This window comes from Rattus norvegicus, chromosome X (assembly GCF_036323735.1).
Source record: "Rattus norvegicus strain BN/NHsdMcwi chromosome X, GRCr8, whole genome shotgun sequence".
NCBI lineage: Eukaryota > Metazoa > Chordata > Mammalia > Rodentia > Muridae > Rattus > Rattus norvegicus.
In genome coordinates, this window is record NC_086039.1 from 122,768,006 (window position 1) to 122,787,952 (window position 19,947).

Consider the following 19,947-nt stretch of genomic DNA (forward strand, 5'->3'; position numbering starts at 1 on the left):
TGGGACTCCTGGTAGACTGAACAAGTGCTAGAACAGACTCCACTCCCAAGAATAGGTAGGCAACACAAACTCGACCCAAAGGGGTGGGGGTGGAAACTTGAAATTGGGTGGGAAGGGTTGGTTGAGAGTGGAGATATGAGAGAAGTTGGAGGATAAGCATAAATATGATAAAAATATGATGAATACTCAAAGATCTCATAAAATATTAGAAATAATTTATATTATGTAAAAAGAGTAAGATCACTTAAAATGTCATTTTATACCCTCCCCTCTAATATATTTTTTGTTAGCTGTGCACTTCTATCAAACTAACCTCAAGTTAGTGTACAGGCAAATTTTGGATGCCTCAACACCTCAACCCACTCCCAGGGAGACTAAATCTTTCATACATCCAGTTAGGGGAGCAAAAATACAGATGGCTATAATGGCTGACCATTCAAAAATAGTGTTAAGGTAAAAGATATGGGAACAATTTGACTATTTAATTTACACAGAAGCAATGCTGTCATCTCCTGGTGTGGACTCAGGGTGAGCACTTAGCTATCTTCCTCTAAGGAGTGGGGGTGGCTTTTTGAGCATGAGGAACTTCCTGTAGCCATATATCTCATTGATACTTAGAATGACTATTAAAAACAAACAAAAAACGATGTACAAACAATGTCCTCATCCATATTGTAGAACTTTGGGGGATGCTTGCTTCAACCGATTACTATTGGCTTCACCATTCCACTTTTAAAACCCTGAGTCAAAAGCACCAAAACAAAACAAAATGACATACCACAGCTTCTCTTTGATGTTACTCACAATTTCCCTTTTGGCTTTAGTTGTGAAGCTTTAGCCACACTCAGTCAGGATCTTTATGAGATAGTCTGTCAGATCACAGCTAGCCAAGTCCAGACAAAGGATGGCATGAGGAAGAGCCTAGTTCTCATAGATGTTCACAGTGTGGATGACCCCATCTCTGGAGTTTGTTATAATGCCAGTGATATGACCAGAAGCATACAGGGACAGCACAGCCTGGGTGGCTATGTCCATAACTGGGGTTTTGAAAGTGTCAAACATGATCTTGGTTATCTTTTCACAGTTGGCCTTGCTGTTCAAAGGGGCTCCAAGAATAGTACGAGGTGCTCCTCAGAAGCCACATGCAGTTTGGTGTAGAGGTGTGGTGCCAGATCTTCTTCATATTGTTCGAGCTAGTGACATTGCCATGATCAATGGAATACTACAGGGTCAGAATGCTTCTCTTGTTCTGGACATCATCATACACATAGGTGTCCTTCTGGCCCAAGTCCACCACCCCATCCTGGTACATAGCGTGGCTCATGATGAGGAAGAAGATGGCCTAGGGAACTTTTTTATTTGTGAAGCTAGCTTTGCACATGCTGGAGCCGTTGTCAACAAGGAACAAAGCAATCTCATCATTCATGGTGAGCTGGTAGCAGGTGTGGACTGGTGATAGTAGAGATGTAAGAGGACTGTGCTAGCAGGTGGACATGGACTGGATCCCCTCTGATATTTTACAGAGCATGGAACAGCCTTCCATTTCTTGTGTACACCCCTAAAATCCCCCAAGTTCTAGATGTTCATGTTGGCCTGCTAGTCTAGTCTTCATTTTCTCCTTCTCTTGTTAGATGTAGTCTTACCTCTTTATCTTTCTCAAATCAAGAATTTGTTCATTGTCTTTCTCAGTTTAGTATCTGGTAATATGTCCTATCATTACTATGTCAATCAACCTAACACATTACAAGGGAAGGATTTCTTTTGGCACATCATTTCAGTGTATGATCCCCTTGATCCATAGCTATGAGCAAGTGGTAAGGCAGAACATTATGGTGATGAAAGCATGCTATGCAACAAAGCATAATACTAAAATGGGGATGGGACTGGGACTTAGGGAAGGGATAGAATGTGAAAGAGCATTAATAAAAGATTATGGAGCAAAAGAGCCAGAAAGCAAGAGTGAGAGCAAGACTGAGTGAATCTGTGTGTGTGTGTGTGTGTGTGTGTGTGTGTGTGTGTGCGCGCGCATGCGCGCGTGTGCATGCGTGATAAAGAGACAGACACACAGAGAGAGACAGAGAGACAGAGACAGAGAGGGAGGGAGGGAGGGAGGGAGGAAGGGAGGGAGGGAGAGGGAGGAGGAGAGGGAGAGGGAGAGGGAGAGGGAGAAGGAATCTCTTTCAGGACATACTCCTATCAGCCTATTTCCTCAAACTAGACATCTCTGAAAGTTTCTATAAACTAAATATATCATCAGATTATGAACCTATCAGTCGGTGAGGCCAGAGCCCTAATGATGTAATCTCCTGAGCATTTTTGTGGATATTACCCTCTTCTAGAAATAGAAGATTAAGAGGCATTTTTTAAAATTTTATTTCAGGACAAAAAAAGGATTTTGAGACAGGGTCTCTTGCATCAAATGATAAGTAATCTTCCTGTTCCTGTCGCCCAAGTGCTGGGGTCACAGACATGCAGTACCATATTAGGCTTAGAGGTTAATGTTTTTAACATAGCCCTAGAGATGACACAGCAGAAACACAACCTTTGCAGTATCTGTCCTGGAAAGTAAAAAGAAAATCTCTTGGCTGGATACTATAGTTTGAAAGAAATATGGTTTTGATTACTTGCTGTGGCAAAATACAACAATCATCATTTTAACCAATTTTAAGTATGCGTTGTAGTGACAAGAATTACATATAAAGGGATATGAAACCACAATTACCTATTTCAAAAACTTTTCTTCACTTAAACAAACTTTATAGTCACATTCAATAGCAACCTATAACATTCTGTCCACAATCATTGTATAACTTGTACTCTGATTTTTAAGTGTTTTCTTTTGTGACCACATGGCACTTATTTTGAGAGGAGGCCTATCATTGGCTTGAAACTAGACTGACTGCCTGGCTAGTGAGCCCCAGAAATCTGCCTGGCTTATTCTTTTTCCTATGTGGGTTTTGGAGAATAAAACTCAGCCCCAATGCTTACAAGGCAAGCAATTTACTGACTGAGTTATCAGCTTTACCCTAATCTCTATTCTTTCCACATGAATGTATCTATTTCAGATATGCCACCTTGTCCTTTTGTGGGTACCTTATTTCACTTAACATGGTCTTTTTTAGGTTTATCTACATTGTAGCCTGTATTCATTTTGTTGTTGCTATAATAAAACATCCTGACAAAAACAGCTTAAGAGTGAAAAGATTTATTTTGGTTACAGTTCTAGAGGTATAGAGTTCAGTGTGGTAGGGGAGACATATTAACAAGCAGGGCAGGGATGGTGATAGAAACAGAGAAGCCTGGATAATCATATTCAAGCTACACTCTGGAAATGGAGAAAGAATAGCAAGTGAAACCAGGCAATAGAATCTCAGTTTCCCCCAAGTGATGAATATATGCATAATTTAGGAGGCTTCTTCCATCTTTAGTATTATTTATTACGCCTTACACTCCTTCCTCTACTATAGTCTCTGTTTCACCATTCCAGTTCAATCCTTCTTGTTTCTTGTTCCATGATTCACTTTTAATTCTTTTTAATTACAGGGTGTTCTATCTTCCCTCCCTTAAAAGGTTCTCCTCATTGCCTCCTTGTAATTTTCTGACTTTTATGGGTATTCCTGGTGAAATGAGAATTTGGAGATTCGTAGATGAAAGAAAACATGTGACTTTTGTTTCTCTGGGTAATATAACCCAGACCCAGACATTTAGCCACACATTTTATCATTTCATTTGTAAGTACATGTACCATACATTCAGTATCCATTTACTAACTGATGGGCATCTTGGTCGTTTCCATTTCCAGATTTTTGTGATTATAGTAGCAGTGAGGATGGATGAGCAGGTTTCCCTAGAATAGAGTTCTTCTTCTTAGATTCTGAATTGACTCCCTTACTTCATTTATAAGTTTATTTGAATCCTCCCCATGTTCTGAAAAGTCACCCTTTGCAATCATTTTCTGGCTTTCTAGATATATTCATAAGTATAACCTGTCGAGTCCCTATATTGTTGCTTGTATATATGTTTTCAGAGCACTGAACAACCAACTTGTATGCTCTTGAGAAGACCATCTCTTCCACTCCCAGAATTCCTCAGCTGCCTATAGTTATTTGTGAAGGTTGAGTTCTTATGGGTTTTCCCCCATCCACATTGGCATGTTCATTAGTGTCCACTTTTTTTCAGCTTATGTTTGTGCAGTCATGTTAGTAAGACTTAATGGGTGTAGCTTCTGACATTCCTCGGAGACAGTCTCATAGCAAACTACCCAGCCTTCTGGCTCATAACTTTTCAGACCCCTCTTTAACAATGTTCCTTGAGCCTTAGTCATAGAGCGCTTTTTTTTCTTTTCTTAACATGTATCCATTTAGACTGGGCTCTACAACTCTGCATTTTGATAGCTTGCAATTTTCTATAGTGGTCTCTGTCTCTTGCAGTGGAGTTTCATTGATAGGAGTAAGGGGGAAGACTACATTAATCTGTGGGTATAAGCACAAATGCTTATTGATAACCCTTAATTTCTTTTGGTTTTGTCCTTCTACACTTCCTTTCTAGCATTTTTTGGATAACATTTGCTATCTAGCCTAGGCTGTCCTTGAACTCAAGTTCTCCCTCCCTCTGCCACCTATGTGCTGGGAATAATGGCATAAAACATCATCCTTGGTTGCTTTGGCTTTCTTAACTATACCTAGCTTTGTCCCAAAGTAGGGCCTTTGGGTTTTGCCAATAATATCCCATTTCCCCTTTCAATAAAGATACCATAAGTCTTCTCAAAGGTCTTACACTTGAAATAGTTTGTGTCTTATTTTCAAGAGGTATTTTTGTTGTAGTTGTAATAGAGTGCAACTGCTCCTTTGATTTATTTAAATAAATGTTCATGTCTCTTCATGCACAATGATTCTCTGCAGGGAAGATACTACTTTATTTCTTCTCTTCTTATTCATCACAGACCTTTGAACTCAGTTAGATGATACTCTGAGACATGGTTTGATTATATTTTTGAAGTTTATTTTAAACTCCTATATGAAATAGTTGAAGATGTACATGACAATGGGTACCATTTAATGTATATATTTGTGTGTATGAGTGTGTGTGTATGTATGTGTGCCTCTGATGCTCAAATCAGATTAAGCATATCTACTGGAACATTTGCCATTTATTTATGGTGAAAGATTTCAAAAGCTTTTCTTTTAGCTTTTGGAACGTTGACTATACTCCTCTTACCTATGAAGACCTTAGAATTCCATACCTTTTTGTTCCTACTTAACTGCAACTTATTGTATACTGATCAGCCTTTCTCCCTGGACTCTCCCTGACCTGATTTACTTCAAAAAGCTCCCTTTCACTAAATTATTAAAGTATTTCTCAGGAACATTTACATTTTAGGATCAATTCTTTTAAGATCCTATTCTTTGAGCAGTGTTTTCCCACAGCAAAATTGTCTAAAAGCATTTTTAACAAGGTACTGTTGGAAACAATGTGGACTTCAGAAGGAACAATAATTGACTCATTTAAAGATCAGTCATTTTTCAATTGCTCCAGAAAGTTTCAAAGAATTACAGAAAGTATAGAGTTTTGTTATATATTTCTCTGTTAATTGACCATACACATCAACACTAGGTTAGGACTGGAGGATGTAATTAGAGAGAAACTCCTCAAATAATGCTACAGTGATAAAAAGCTCTCTCGAATGACATTAAATCTGTTTCTACTAGGGCAAACTCTTTGGAAGTGGTTGTTAAATGGGACAGAATCAAGAATTGGGAAAGTTTTTAAAAAGTTTCCTAAAAGAGAGAAGACCCAGGCTGAAAGTTCCTTTAGAGGATATTAGAGAAAACAGTGTCAAAGCAGTTCAATTGTAATTAAAAGTAAACGGTGCGTAATTTCTAAGCATTAAGTAAATACTTTTTCATATACTCACAGGAAAGTGTAGCTTAGCTCTCACCTTTCATCAAAGAAATTTCTTTTCACAACAAATAATGACTGTCCTGGAAATCCACAACTGTTCACAATGTAGAGATTGACAGACATCTGGGAGCTAAGTCCAAATGGATACATTTATATCATAGTTCATGCATTTATACATCATGGAATATGGGGAGAATGTAAGGATATCAAGAGCTTTGCTGGGATAGTCTCTTCTAGAAATGTGTACATAAACTAGACTGGAACAATGACAATTTCAATAGACATGCAAAGGCAAAACTGGAAATTTTCACTCCAAAAAAATTATGGACATCTAATGACTGCTGAGAGAGAGAGAGAGAGAGAGAGAGAGAGAGAGAGAGAGAGAGAGAGAGAGAGAGAGAGAGAGAGAGAAGGATGAGCCTCTTTATTGGTTATCCAATACAAAATGGTCAGGTTTGAAATCATATAACACAAACACAAATATTGGACTCAAGCAGTTGTATTATATATTTGTTTATCCAACAAAGTAAAGGAGGTTATCAATTTGAAAATGTGAATGAAATTAGAGGGGTACCTAGGAGAAGACTGAGGAAGAAAAAGAAGTGGATAAGTGTTACAATTCTAATTTTTACTAAAATAAAATGTATTTTAAAACTAAAAACATCATCAGAGAACCTCTAAGACCCATACAGAAATTCTCTTGCATTGATGTAACCTATCTTTCTGGTTTTTCTACCAATTTATTTTAAAAATGCTTTGATTTATGATTTTATTTTGTTCTGTCACTGAAATAGTTTTATGGAAACATTTCTACATTGAAACATGTTCTTTGGGCTGTCTGGATCTGTGCTCCTATGCCATAGTCACTCATACCTCTAGAATAAACTATTTCTCATTCCCTTAAAAAAGGGAGAAGATACCAAATGTCACTAGGTGATTTGCTCTGTACAACCATGGTTGTTTTTTTTTCCCTTTCCATAAGTTTCTTTATTTAATAACACATTACCATCTTTCTCAGAGGAATAACAAAGAAGGGAACTTGCTGTGGTAAATATTATGAATTAAAATTAAGACATTAACCCATGCTATTGCTGATACCACAGGGGCACATGGCATCTTCTGGGTATTTTCATCTTAATCAGCAAAGTGTCTCAACCAACTTACTAAGTTTTCAATTTTCCTCTCATGCTATTGCCAGCCACTCTCTGGGCCCTGTGGTCTTTCCAACTCCATGACTAGCACCACAATGGCAGTCATCTGTCTTGTGGCTCTCTGCTATGAACTCTGCTCTCATTCACAGCATCTGCCCACTGTGGTTATTGTAACAATTTCCAGTATCCCAGTAAAATCAAAACCTTAGACGCTTGTAATTTATTAGTCAGATTTATATCAGTAAATTCTCACTCCACAAAATGTCACACAATGAACCTAGAACCAACTAATATTGATATAAACTGGCCACCTAAATAAGACAAATTTTCCTATAATTATCCATCTTTATATGATTTTTCATAGCTACTTGTGGTTATTTAAAGCCACACAGAGGGTGGGTCATCCTTCTCCTTCTGCATCTTCATTTGTTCTTTTTTTGTTTCCACTCTCTCTTCCCTCTCCAAAACTCCGTGCCTGCTATAATTTTTTACTGTCCAGGCACAGGCCTTGCCTTATCTAATGCCTGTCCTCACCTGAATAAAGACATCAATCCACAGGATTTTGATAATCATTAGAAAGTCCCAATAAGGGTAATAATAAGGCTTTGTTGCAAAAGTCTAGCAGAAGCTTTGTAAATCACTAATGAGCGAGTCATCTATTCTACTTATTTTTAACTAAGTATTATTTAGATATGACTCTTTAGTATATATAAGTCTTCCATGGCACGTGTTTCTCTCTCTCTTTTTTTTATTAACTTGAGTATTTCTTATTTACATTTCCAGTGTTATTCCCTTTCCTGGTTTCCGGTCAAACATCCCCCTAATTCCTCCCCCTCCCCTTCTTTATGGGTGTTCCCCTCCTCATCCTCCCCCATTGCTGCCCTCCCCCCAACAATCACGTTCACTGGGGTTTCAGTCTTAGCAGGACCAAGGGCTACCCCTTCCATTGGTGATCTTACTAGAATATTCATTGCTACCTATGAGGTCAGAGTCCAGGGTCAATCCATGTATAGTCTTTAGGTAGTGGCTTAGTCCCTGGAAGCTTTGGTTGCTTGGCATTGTTGTTCATATGGGGTCTCGAGCTCCTTCAAGCTCTTCCAGTTCTTTCTCTGATTCCTTCAACGGGGGTCCTATTCTCAGTTCAGTGGTTTGCTGCTGGCATTCGCCTCTGTATTTGCTGTATTCTGGCTGTGTCTCTCAGGAGCGATCTACATCCGGCTCCTGTCGGCCTGCACTTCTTTGCTCTATCCATCTTGTCTAATTGAATGGCTGTATATGTATGGGCCACATGTGGGGCAAGCTCTGAATGGGTGTTCTTTCTGTGTCGGTTTTAATCTTTGCCTCTCTCTTCCCTGCCAAGGGTATTCTTGTTCCCCTTTTAAAGAAGGAGTGAAGCATTCACATTTTGATCATCTGTCTTGAGTTTCATTTGTTCTAGGCATCTAGGGTAATTCAAGCATTTGGGCTAATAGCCACTTATCAATGAGTGCATACCATGTGTGTTTTTCTGTGATTGGGTTAGCTCACTCAGGATGATATTTTCCAGTTCCAACCATTTGCCTACGAATTTCATAAAGTCATTGTTTTTGATAGCTGAGTAATATTCCATTGTGTAGATGTACCACATTTTCTGTATCCATTCCTCTGTTGAAGGGCATCTGGGTTCTTTCCAGCCTCTGGCTATTATAAATAAGGCTGCGATGAACATAGTGGAGCACGTGTCTTTTTTATATGTTGGGGCATCTTTTGGGTATATGCCCAAGAGAGGTATAGCTGGATCCTCAGGCAGTTCAATGTCCAATTTTCTGAGGAACCTCCAGACTGATTTCCAGAATGGTTGTACCAGTCTGCCATCCCACCAACAATGGAGGAGTGTTCCTCTTTCTCCACATCCTCGCCAGAATCTGCTGTCACCTGAGTTTTTGATCTTAGCCATTCTCACTGGTGTGAGGTGAAATCTCAGGGTTATTTTGATTTGCATTTCCCTTATGACTAAAGACGTTGAACATTTCTTTAGGTGTTTCTCAGCCATTCGGCATTCCTCAGCTGTGAATTCTTTGTTTAGCTCTGAACCCCATTTTTTAATAGGGTTATTTGTTTCCCTGCGGTCTAACTTCTTGAGTTCTTTGTATATTTTGGATATAAGGCCTCTATCTGTTGTAGGATTGGTAAAGATCTTTTCCCAATCTGTTGGTTGCCGTTTTGTCCTAACCACAGTGTCCTTTGCCTTACAGAAACTTTGCAGTTTTATGAGATCCCATTTGTCGATTCTTGATCTTAGAGCATAAGCCATTGGTGTTTTGTTCAGGAAATTTTTTCCAGTGCCCATGTGTTCCAGATGCTTCCCTAGTTTTTCTTCTATTAGTTTGAGTGTATCTGGTTTGATGTGGAGGTCCTTGATCCACTTGGACTTACGCTTTGTACAGTGTGATAAGGATGGATCGATCTGCATTCTTCTACATGTTGACCTCCAGTTGAACCAGCACCATTTGCTGAAAATGCTTTCTTTTTTCCATTGGATGGTTTTGGCTCCTTTGTGAAACATCAAGTGCCCATAGGTGTGTGGGTTCATTTCTGGGTCTTCAATTATGTTCTATTGGACCATGACTGTCTCTTTACCAATACCATGCAGTTTTTATCACTATTGCTCTGTAATACTGCTTGAGTTCAGGGATAGTGACTCCCCCTGAAGTCCTTTTATTGTTGAGGATAGTTTTAGCTATCCTAGGTTTTTTGTTATTCTAGATGAATTTGCAAATTGTTCTGTCTAACTCTTTGAAGAATTGGATTGGTATTTTGATGGGGATTGCATTGAATCTGTAGATCGCTTTTGGTAGAATGGCCATTTTTACTCTATTAATCCTGCCAATCCATGAGCATGGGAGATCTTTCCATCTTCTGAGGTCTTCTTCAATTTCTTTCTTCAGAGTCTTGAAGTTCTTATTGTACAAATCTTTTACTTGCTTGGTTAATGTCACAACGAGGTACTTTATATTATTTGGGTCTATTATGAAGGGTGTTGTTTCCCTAATTTCTTTCTCGGCATGTTTTTCTTTTGTGTAGAGGAAGGCTACTGATTTATTTGAGTTAATTTTATACCCAGCCACTTTGCTGAAGCTGTTTATCAGCTTTAGTAGTTCTCCGGTGGAACTTTTGGGATCACTTAAATATACTATCATGTCATCTGCAAATAGTGATATTTTGACTTCTTCTTTTCCGATCTGTATCCCCTTGACCTCCTTTTGTTGTCTGATTGCTCTGTCTAGAACTTCCAGAACTATATTGAATAAGTAGGGAGAGAGTGGGCAGCCTTGTCTAGTCCCTGATTTTAGTGGGGTTGCTTCAAGTTTCTCTCCATTTAGTTTAATGTTAGCAACTGGTTTGCTGTATATGGCTTTTACTATGTTTAGGTATGGGCCTTGAATTCTTATTCTTTCCAGGACTTTTATCATGAAGGGGTGTTGAATTTTATCAAATGCCTTCTCAGCATCTAATGAAATGATCATGTGGTTTTGTTCTTTCAGTTTGTTTATATAATGGATCAAGTTGATGGTTTTCCGTATATTAAACCACCCCTGCATGCCTGGGATGAAGACTACTTGATCATGGTGGATGATTGTTTTGATGTGCTCTTGGATTCGACAACCATGGTTGTTAATGGTGGCTAATTACTAAAATGACCTGGGAATTTATGAAGTACTGACCTCTGTGTTTCATATTTGAAATTTTGGATGATATAGCTTGAGCATTTTCATATTCTTTCCCCTCATTAATTTATATATTCACTTTACATCCTGATCACTGTTCCACCTCTTGGATCCTCTCCCACAATTCCTTTCCCCTTCACACTCCCCTTCTACTCTGAGAGAGTGGAGCCTCCCTTGATATCCCTCCACCCTGGCACATCAAGTCTCTGAAGGGCTAGGTGTATTCTCTCCCACTGAGGCCAGAAAATGCAGCCTAGCCAGAATATATATCCCAGAAGCAGACAACTGCTTTAGGGACAACTACCCCCAATCTGTTGTTGGTGAACCCATATGAAGACTAAGCTGCATGTCTGCTACATATGTGTGGGAGGCGTTTATTCAGATCATGTATGCTTATTCATTGGTGGTTCATTCTCTAGGAGCCCCCAAGGGTCCAGGGTAGTTGACTTTGTTGGTCTTCCTGTGGAATTCCTATCCCCTCTAGGTCCCTCAATCCTTCCCCTAACATTCCAGACTCCCTGAGCTAATGTTTGGTTGTGGGTCTCTGCATCTGACTACAAGAAATGCAGTGACAAAGATGGAGCAGAGGCTGAGGGAATGGACAACCAATGACCAGCCCAACTTGAAACCTATCCCATAGGCAAGAACCAATCCCTGACACTATTAGAATGTTCTGTTATACTTGTAGATGGGAGTCCAGTATAACTGTATTCTGAGAGGTTCCATCTAACAGCTGACATTTTTGAGATTCTTAAAGATCTGTAGGTAAATGATATGTGCTGACAAGTTTGAGAACTGTTGCTGGGGCTAACAAAGCAGGGATTGTGACACTATACTAAAGTGATGTGTGTTATAGTTTTCACATTTACTAAATGAAGTGAAAGTGAATTCATTACCTTGCCTAAGATATCTAAGGGGTGTTTGATTGTTTGATTTTGAATATTTCTGGATTTAAAAGTAAAACATATTTAAATATACTTTTCATTGAATAGAGAACTCTCAGTTCCATATCATGCAATTTACAAATTTAAACTTTATGCTTACAGTTAGTATGTTTTAAAAAATAATCCAAAAACTACAGTAAATTCTTATTATCTATGGCATTGAATAATACCTAGATCCAAGATTCTGTCTAGAACCTGAAATGTGCTTCTTTTAGATTCAAAAAACATTTAGAAGAGTCATTTCACATTTTACTTTGTTAAGTATGATTATAAAGCAATGCTATATATACAAACCCTTTACTTTATGATAGGTAACATGATAGACATTTTAAAAAATGATACATAATACTTCATTAATCCCAGAAGTAGGTATTATGGCTGTCTTGATTTTGAAAAATTAAAATAAAAGAAAGAGGGAGAGAGAATTGTCCCAGGTTATAAAGTAACCTTTCGACAGAACTTGCATTTCATTTTCTATTTTTGCTGAAGCAAAAAACCAAAACAGAACAAAAAACAGTCAAAAAGTCTTACTTATGGTAGAAGTAATCCAGCATTCATTTGGGTATTTAACTTTTATTAATAAGTTGTTGAATACAAAATTCACTCAAACAAATCAGTAGCCTTCCTCTACACAAAGGATAAATGGGCTGAGAAAGAAATTAGGGAAACAACACCCTTCACAATAGTCACAAATAATATAAAATACCTTGGAGTGACTCTAACCAACCAAATGAAAGATCTAGTTGACAAGAATTTCAAGTCTCTGAAGAAAGAAATTGAAAAAGACCTCAGAAGATGGAAAGACCTCCCTTACTCATGGATCAGCAGTATTAACATAGTTAAAATGGCCACCTTGCCAAAAGCAATCTACAGATTCAACGCAATCACCATCAAAATTCCAACTCAATTCTTCATAGGGTTAGAGTAATTTGCAAACTCATTTGGAACACAAAAAACCCAGTATAGAAAAAACTATTCTCAACAGTAAGAGAACTTCTGGGGGAATTACCATCCCTGACTTCAAGTTCTATTACAGAACAATAGTGATAAAAACCACATGGTATTGATATAGAGACAGGCATGTGGAACAATGGAGTAGAAGTGAAGACACAGAAATGAACCCTCACACCTATGGTCACTTGATCTTTGACAAAGGAGATAAAACCATCCAGTGAAAATGCAGTGAAGATAGCATTTTCAACAACTGGTGCTGGTTCAACTGGAGGTCAGCATATAGAAGAATGCAAATTGATCCATTCTTAACTCTTTGTACAAAATTCCAGACCATGTAGATCAAGGACCTCCACATAAAATCAGATACACTGAATCTAATAGAAGAGAAAATGTGGAAGAGCCTTGAACATGGGTACAGGGGAAATTTTCCTGAACAGAGCACCAATGGCTTATGCTCTAAGATCAACAATCAAAAAATAGGATGTCATAAAATTGAATATCTTCTGTAAGGCAAAGGACATTGTCAATAGGACAAAATGGCTACCCACAGATTGGAAAAAGACTTTTACTAACTCTCCATCCTATGGAGGGCTAATATCCAAAATATACAAAGATCTCAAGAAGTTAGACCTCAGAGAACCAAATAACCCTATTAAAATGGGGTACAGAGCTAAACAGAGAATTCTCAACTGAGAAATTTCGAATGGCCAAGAAGCACCTAAAGAAATGTTCAACATCCTTAGTCATCAGGGAAATACAGATCAAAACAACCCTGAGATTCCACCTCATACCAGTCAGATGTCTAAGATCAAAAACTCAGGTGACACCAGATGCTGGCAAGGATGTGGAGAAAGAGGAATAATACTCCATTGCTGGTGGGATTACAAGCTGGTACAGCTACTCTGGAAATCAATCTGGAAGTTCCTCAGAAAATTGGACATAGTACTACCTGAGGAATCAGCTATACCACTCCTGGGTATATAACCAAAAGATGCACCAACATATAAAAAGGACACATTCTCTGATTATAGCAGCCTAATTTATAATAGCAGAAGCTGGAAACAACCAGATGTCTCTGAACAGAGTAATAAACACAGAAATTGTGGTACATTTACACAATGGAGTACTACTCAGGTATTAAAAACAATGACTTCATGAAATTTTTAGGCAAATGGATGGAACTAGAAAATATCATCCTGAGTGAGGTGATCCAGTCACAAAAGAACACCCATGGTATGCACTCACTGATAAGTGGATATTAGGAAAGAAAAGCTCGGATTACCCATGATACAACTCACTGATCATATGACGCTCAAGAAGAAGGAAGACCAAAGTGTGGATGCCTCAGTCTTACGTAGAAGGGGAACAAAATAATCATGGTAGCTAGAGAGTGGGAGTGAATTAGGAATAAGCACATCTTGAAACAAAATTTACATGAAAAATAATCTGTTTAGTGGTGGTCACCTACTCCATGGCACTCTATTGGAGAAGACTGATTTACTCTTTCCCATCAGGCATCAGTTCCAAATAGCTTCTTGATGCCCACATGCCATTCTCTGAGCTGGGATTTTGGAGGTTTGAACCAGTGAAGGTCTCATGCATTGTGTCACTATATATATATATATATATATATATATATATATATATATATATATATATATATATATATATTATACTGATATATCAGTTTAGTTGTGTCTGTAAGGCTATATTTCTCTGGGATCACCCACCACCTCTGACTCTTAGAAATTTTACCTTCTATTCTATGTAGATCCTTGAGAGGTGGTGTGTGATAAAATATACCATCTAGGGCTGAACACCCGAAAGTCTGTTGTCACTTTCTGCATGTTTCCAAAATTTTGGGTCTCTGTGTGAATTACCATTTACTGCAAGGAGAAGCATCTCTGTTGAGGGCCAGTGACTCATGAAGATCAGTCACTGAACTAATCCCAGTGCATAGTGTCAAATGAAGAAAGCAAACAAAGAAAAAATAATGATGTTTATTTTGCATACTACTATAATAAGAGTGCATATGTCACAGTAAACTGAGAATATATGAAAACCTTGAATCAAAGATACTCTTAAAAGACAATGTGAAATGCTTCTTATAGCAGCTGATGGGAAAAGATACAGAGATCCACAAGCAAATATTAGGTGGAACTCGGGAACCTTAGAAGATGTAGAGGAAGTGCCAGAGGGATCAGGGATACCAGGAGAACACAGCTCATAGAATCAACTAAACAGGACTCATAGAGACCGAAGGAGCAACCACAGAGCCTGTATGGGCCTGAGCTAGGGCCTCCTCTACACATGAATTTTGGTTATGTAGCTTGGTGTTATTGTGCGACTCTTAGCAGTGGGAGTGGTGGTGTCTCTGACTATTTAGCCTGCATGTGGGACAATTTTCCTCCTACTGGATTGCCTTTTCCAGTCATGAGGAAATGTTTCTAGAATAATCACAACTTGATATACCGTATTTGGGAGGTCTGACCTTTTCTATAGGGAAAGGAGGAAGAGTGGATCTGGAGGAGTGGGAAGGTGGCAGGGGAGAGACTCAGGGGAGAGGAGGAAGGGATTGTATGAGAGAAGAATAAAATAAATGAAAAAAAAATGTGAGAAGGATCACAGTGATTAACAACAGCAAAGATAGCCTTAGATTGAACAGACAGCTGCTGGCACATTTTCTTGTATGATATTGTGCTATGTGTACAAATTCTTTTATTTTCAATAGTCTTTTGTAATAGTTATCAGAAATCATGTGTAAAAACACTTGCTTCAAAACGTTTCCTTTTATCTACTCTTTCCTTCTGTTAGGGTTTGTGGGACTCTTTTGTTTCTGAAAACTTTGGCATTTTTCTCCCATTCTCTTCATTTTCAAAATTATTCCATGAAAATGTGTTTTATTAACCATCCCACAGGTTTTGGACCTGGGTTTTGTACTGGTTGTTGGTTTGTTCTCTTCTAATGAGGGATATCTGAGCTAAAGTTGAACAATTTATGACTGTGTTCCAGTGTCCAAAACTCTTTAGATTGAACAGCCAACAACTAGTAAACGGTTTGTTTTCAGACTAAATTCAAATACAATTTGTGGTTATGTCTTACATTGCCATCTAAAATCACAGGGTCATTTTTTCTTTTTAAAAGTTACACTTCTGTAGAATTTTGGCAGGCAATTGCAACAAAGCTTGAAACAGAAAATTTGAAACAAGAAAAACAAACAATTTGAATAATAGTTTTGAACTAAGAATCTATTTTTATCTTTCTATAATAGTGTTTACTAAAGATAACCAAAGAAAACTTTACTTGTACAATGAGTTTTGTTTTGTGAAAAATCATATTTAAGAGTAGAGATTTAGGGTGTGGCGAGATGGCTCAACAGTTCAGAGATTACTCTTCCATCGTACCCAGGTTTGATTTCCAGTAGCCTGTGGTCTTCTAGGGCACCATTCATACATGTGGTTCACAGACATTCATGCAGTCAAAACACATATACACACTAATAAAATGAAATAAATTAAAAATATCTTAGTTAATCTGCAGCCTTTTGATGAATTTGGTTGCAATCATTTAGAAAAATATCAAAATTGTAGATGATAAAAGGCTAGGACTACTACTAATAAAATTTTGTTAGAATTTAGCATGTAATAAGGAATTTTATTTCCAATATTTTATCATAAGGGCCATGATAAGCCTCATTATCCTACAACTATAATAATTTTATGCATTTTATGTAATGTTTAGAATATTTAATATAAAATATGATCACTACTGACTGGTGAATTAACAGCTATTTACTTAACCTGTGTAACTAACCAAATTTAACTAAGTGTAAAGTAACTACTTCAAAGATTCAAAGTGCATACATATCTTTTTTTTATTAAATTGAGTATTTCTTTTTTTTTTCCCTAATTTCTTTCTCGGCATGTTTTTCTTTTGTGTAGAGGAAGGCTACTGATTTATTTGAGTTAATTTTATACCCAGCCACTTTGCTGAAGCTGTTTATCAGCTTTAGTAGTTCTCCGGTGGAACTTTTGGGATCACTTAAATATACTATCATATCATCTGCAAATAGTGATATTTTGACTTCTTCTTTTCCGATCTGTATCCCCTTGACCTCCTTTTGTTGTATGATTTCTCTGGCTAGAACTTCCAGAACTATATTGAATAAGTAGGGAGAGAGTGGGCAGCCTTGTCTAGTCCCTGATTTTAGTGGGGTTGCTTCAAATTTCTCTCCATTTAGTTTAATGTTAGCAACTGGTTTGCTGTATATGGCTTTTACTATGTTTAGGTATGGGCCTTGAATTCCTATTCTTTCCAGGACTTTTATCATGAAGGGGTGTTGAATTTTCTCAAATGCTTTCTCAGCATCTAATGAAATGATCATGTGGTTTCGATCTTTCAGTTTGTTTATATAATGGATCAAGTTGATGGTTTTCCGTATATTAAACCATCCCTGCATGCCTGGGATGAAGCCTACTTGATCATGGTGGATGATTGTTTTGATGAGCTCTTGGATTCGGTTTGCCAGAATTTTATTGAGTATTTTTGCGTCGATATTCATAAGGGAAATTGGTCTGAAGTTCTCTTTCTTTGTTGGGTCTTTGTGTGGTTTAGGTATAAGAGTAATTGTGGCTTCATAGAAGGAATTCGGTAGTGCTCCACCTGTTTCAATTTTGTGGAATAGTTTGGATAGTATTTGTATGAGGTCTTATATGAAGGTCTGATAGAATTCTGCACTAAACCTGTCTGGACCTAGGCTCTTTTTGGTTGGGAGACCTTTAATGACTGCTTCTATTTCCTTAGGAGTTATCGGGTTGTTTAACTGGTTTATGTGTTCCTGATTTAACTTCGGTACCTGGTATCTGTCTAGGATATTGTCCATTTCCTGCAGATTTTCAAGTTTTGTTGAATATAGGCTTTTATAGTAAGATCTTATGATTTTTTGAACTTCCTCTGAATCTGTCGTTATGTCTCCCTTTTCATTTCTGATTTTGTTAATTTGGACACACTCTCTGTGTCCTCTCGTTAGTCTGGCTAAGGGTTTATCTATCTTGCTGATTTTCTCAAAGAACCAACTTTTGGTTCTGTTGATTCTTTCTATGGTCCTTTTTGTTTCTACTTGGTTGATTTCAGCTCTGAGTTTGATTATTTCCTGCCTTCTACTCCTCCTGGGTGTATTTGTATTGTCATGCTGCTGACATATGCTCTTTCCTGTTTTCTTTGTGCTGGCACTCAGCGCTATGAGTTTTCCTCTTAGCACAGCTTTCATTGTGTCCCATAAGTTTGGGTATGTTGTACCTTCATTTTCATTAAATTCTAAAAAGTCTTTAATTTCTTTCTTTATTTCTTCCTTGACCAAGTTATCATTGAGTAGAGCATTGTTCAATTTCCACGTATATGTGGGCATTCTTCCCTTATTGTTATTGAAGATCAGTTTTAGGCCGTGGTGGTCTGTTAGCACGCATGGGATTATTTCTATCTTTCTGTACCTGTTGAGGCCAGTTTTTTTTTTTTTTTTACCAATTGTGTGGTCAATTTTGGAGAAAGTACCATGAGGAGCTGAGAAGAAGGTATATCCTTTTGCTTTAGGATAGAATGTTCTATAAATATCCGTTAAGTCCATTTGGCTCATGACTTCTCTTAGTCTGTCTACGTCTCTGTTTAATTTCTGTTTCCATGATCTGTCCATTGATGAGAGTGGGGTGTTGAAATCTCCTACTATTATTGTGTGAGGTGCAATGTGTGTTTTGAGCTTTAGTAAGGTTTCTTTTACGTATGTAGGTGCCCTTGTATTTGGGGCATAGATATTTATGATTGAGAGTTCATCTTGGTGGATTTTTCCTTTATGAATATGAAGTGTCCTTCCTTATCTTTTTTTTGATGACTTTTAGTTGAAAATTGATTTTATTTGATATTAGAATGGCTACTCCAGCTTGCTTCTTCTGACCATTTGCTTGGAAAGTTGTTTTTCAGCCTTTCCCTCTGAGGTAGTGTCTGTCTTTGTCACTGAGGTGTGTTTCCTGTAGTTAGCAGAATGCAGGGTCCTCGTTGCGTATCCAGTTTGTTAATCTATGTCTTTTTATTGGGGAGTTGAGGCCATTGATGTTGAGAGATATTAAGGAATAGTGATTATTGCTTCCTGTTATATTCATATTTGGATGTGAGGTTATGTTTGTGTGCTTTTCTTCTCTTTGTTTTGTTGCCAAGACGATTAGTTTCTTGCTTCTTCTAGGGTATAGCTTGCCTCCTTATGTTGGGCTTTACCATTTATTATCCTTTGTAGTGCTGGATTTGCAGAAAGATATTGTGTAAATTTGGTTTTGTCATGGAATATCTTGGTTTCTCCATCTATGTTAATTGAGAGTTTTGCAGGATACAGTAACCTGGGCTGGCATTTGTGTTCTCTTAGGGTCTGTATGACATCAGTCCAGGATCTTCTGGCCTTCATAGTTTCTGGCGAAAAGTCTGGTGTGATTCTGATAGGTCTGCCTTTATATGTTACTTGACCTTTTTCCATTACTGCTTTTAATATCCTTTCTTTATTTTGTGCGTTTGGTGTTTTGACTATTATGTGACAGGAGGTGTTTCTTTTCTGGTCCAATCTATTTGGAGTTCTGTAGGCTTCTTGTATGCCTATGGGTATCTCTTTTTTTAGGTTAGGGAAGTTTTCTTCTATGATTTTTTGAAGATATTTACTGGTCCTTTGAGCTGGGAGACTTCACTCTCTTCTATACCTATTATCCTTAGGTTTGATCTTCTCATTGAGTCCTGGATTTCCTGTATGTTTTGGACCAGTAGCTTTTTCTGCTTTACATTATCTTTGACAGTTGAGTCAATGATTTCTATGGAATCTTCTGCTCCTGAGATTCTCTCTTCCATCTCTTGTATTCTGCTGGTGAAGCTTGTATCTACAGCTCCTTGTCTCTTCTTTTGGTTTTCTATATCCAGGGTTGTTTCCATGTGTTCTTTCTTGATTGCTTCTATTTCCATTTTTAATTCCTTCAACTGTTTGATTGTGTTTTCCTGGAATTCTTTCAGGGATTTTTGCGATTCCTCTCTTTAGGCTTCTACTTGTTCTCTAAGGGAGTTCTCACGTCTTTCTTGAAGTCCTCCAGCATCACGATCAAATATGATTTTGAAACTAGATCTTGCTTTTCTGGTGTGTTTGGATATTCCATGTTTGTTTTGCTGGGAGAATTGGGCTCCGATGATGCCATGTAGTCTTGGTTTCTGTTGCTTGGGTTCCTGTGCTTGCCTCTCGCCATCAGATTATCTCTAGTGTTACTTTGT

At 37.8% G+C, this 19,947-nt stretch overlaps 1 pseudogene; it reads right to left on the minus strand.

Moving 5' to 3' along the window:
* Window positions 1-732: 732 nt before the first annotated feature.
* Actg1-ps5 (actin, gamma 1, pseudogene 5) lies at window positions 733-1,426 on the minus strand (annotated as a pseudogene).
* Window positions 1,427-19,947: the final 18,521 nt, after the last annotated feature.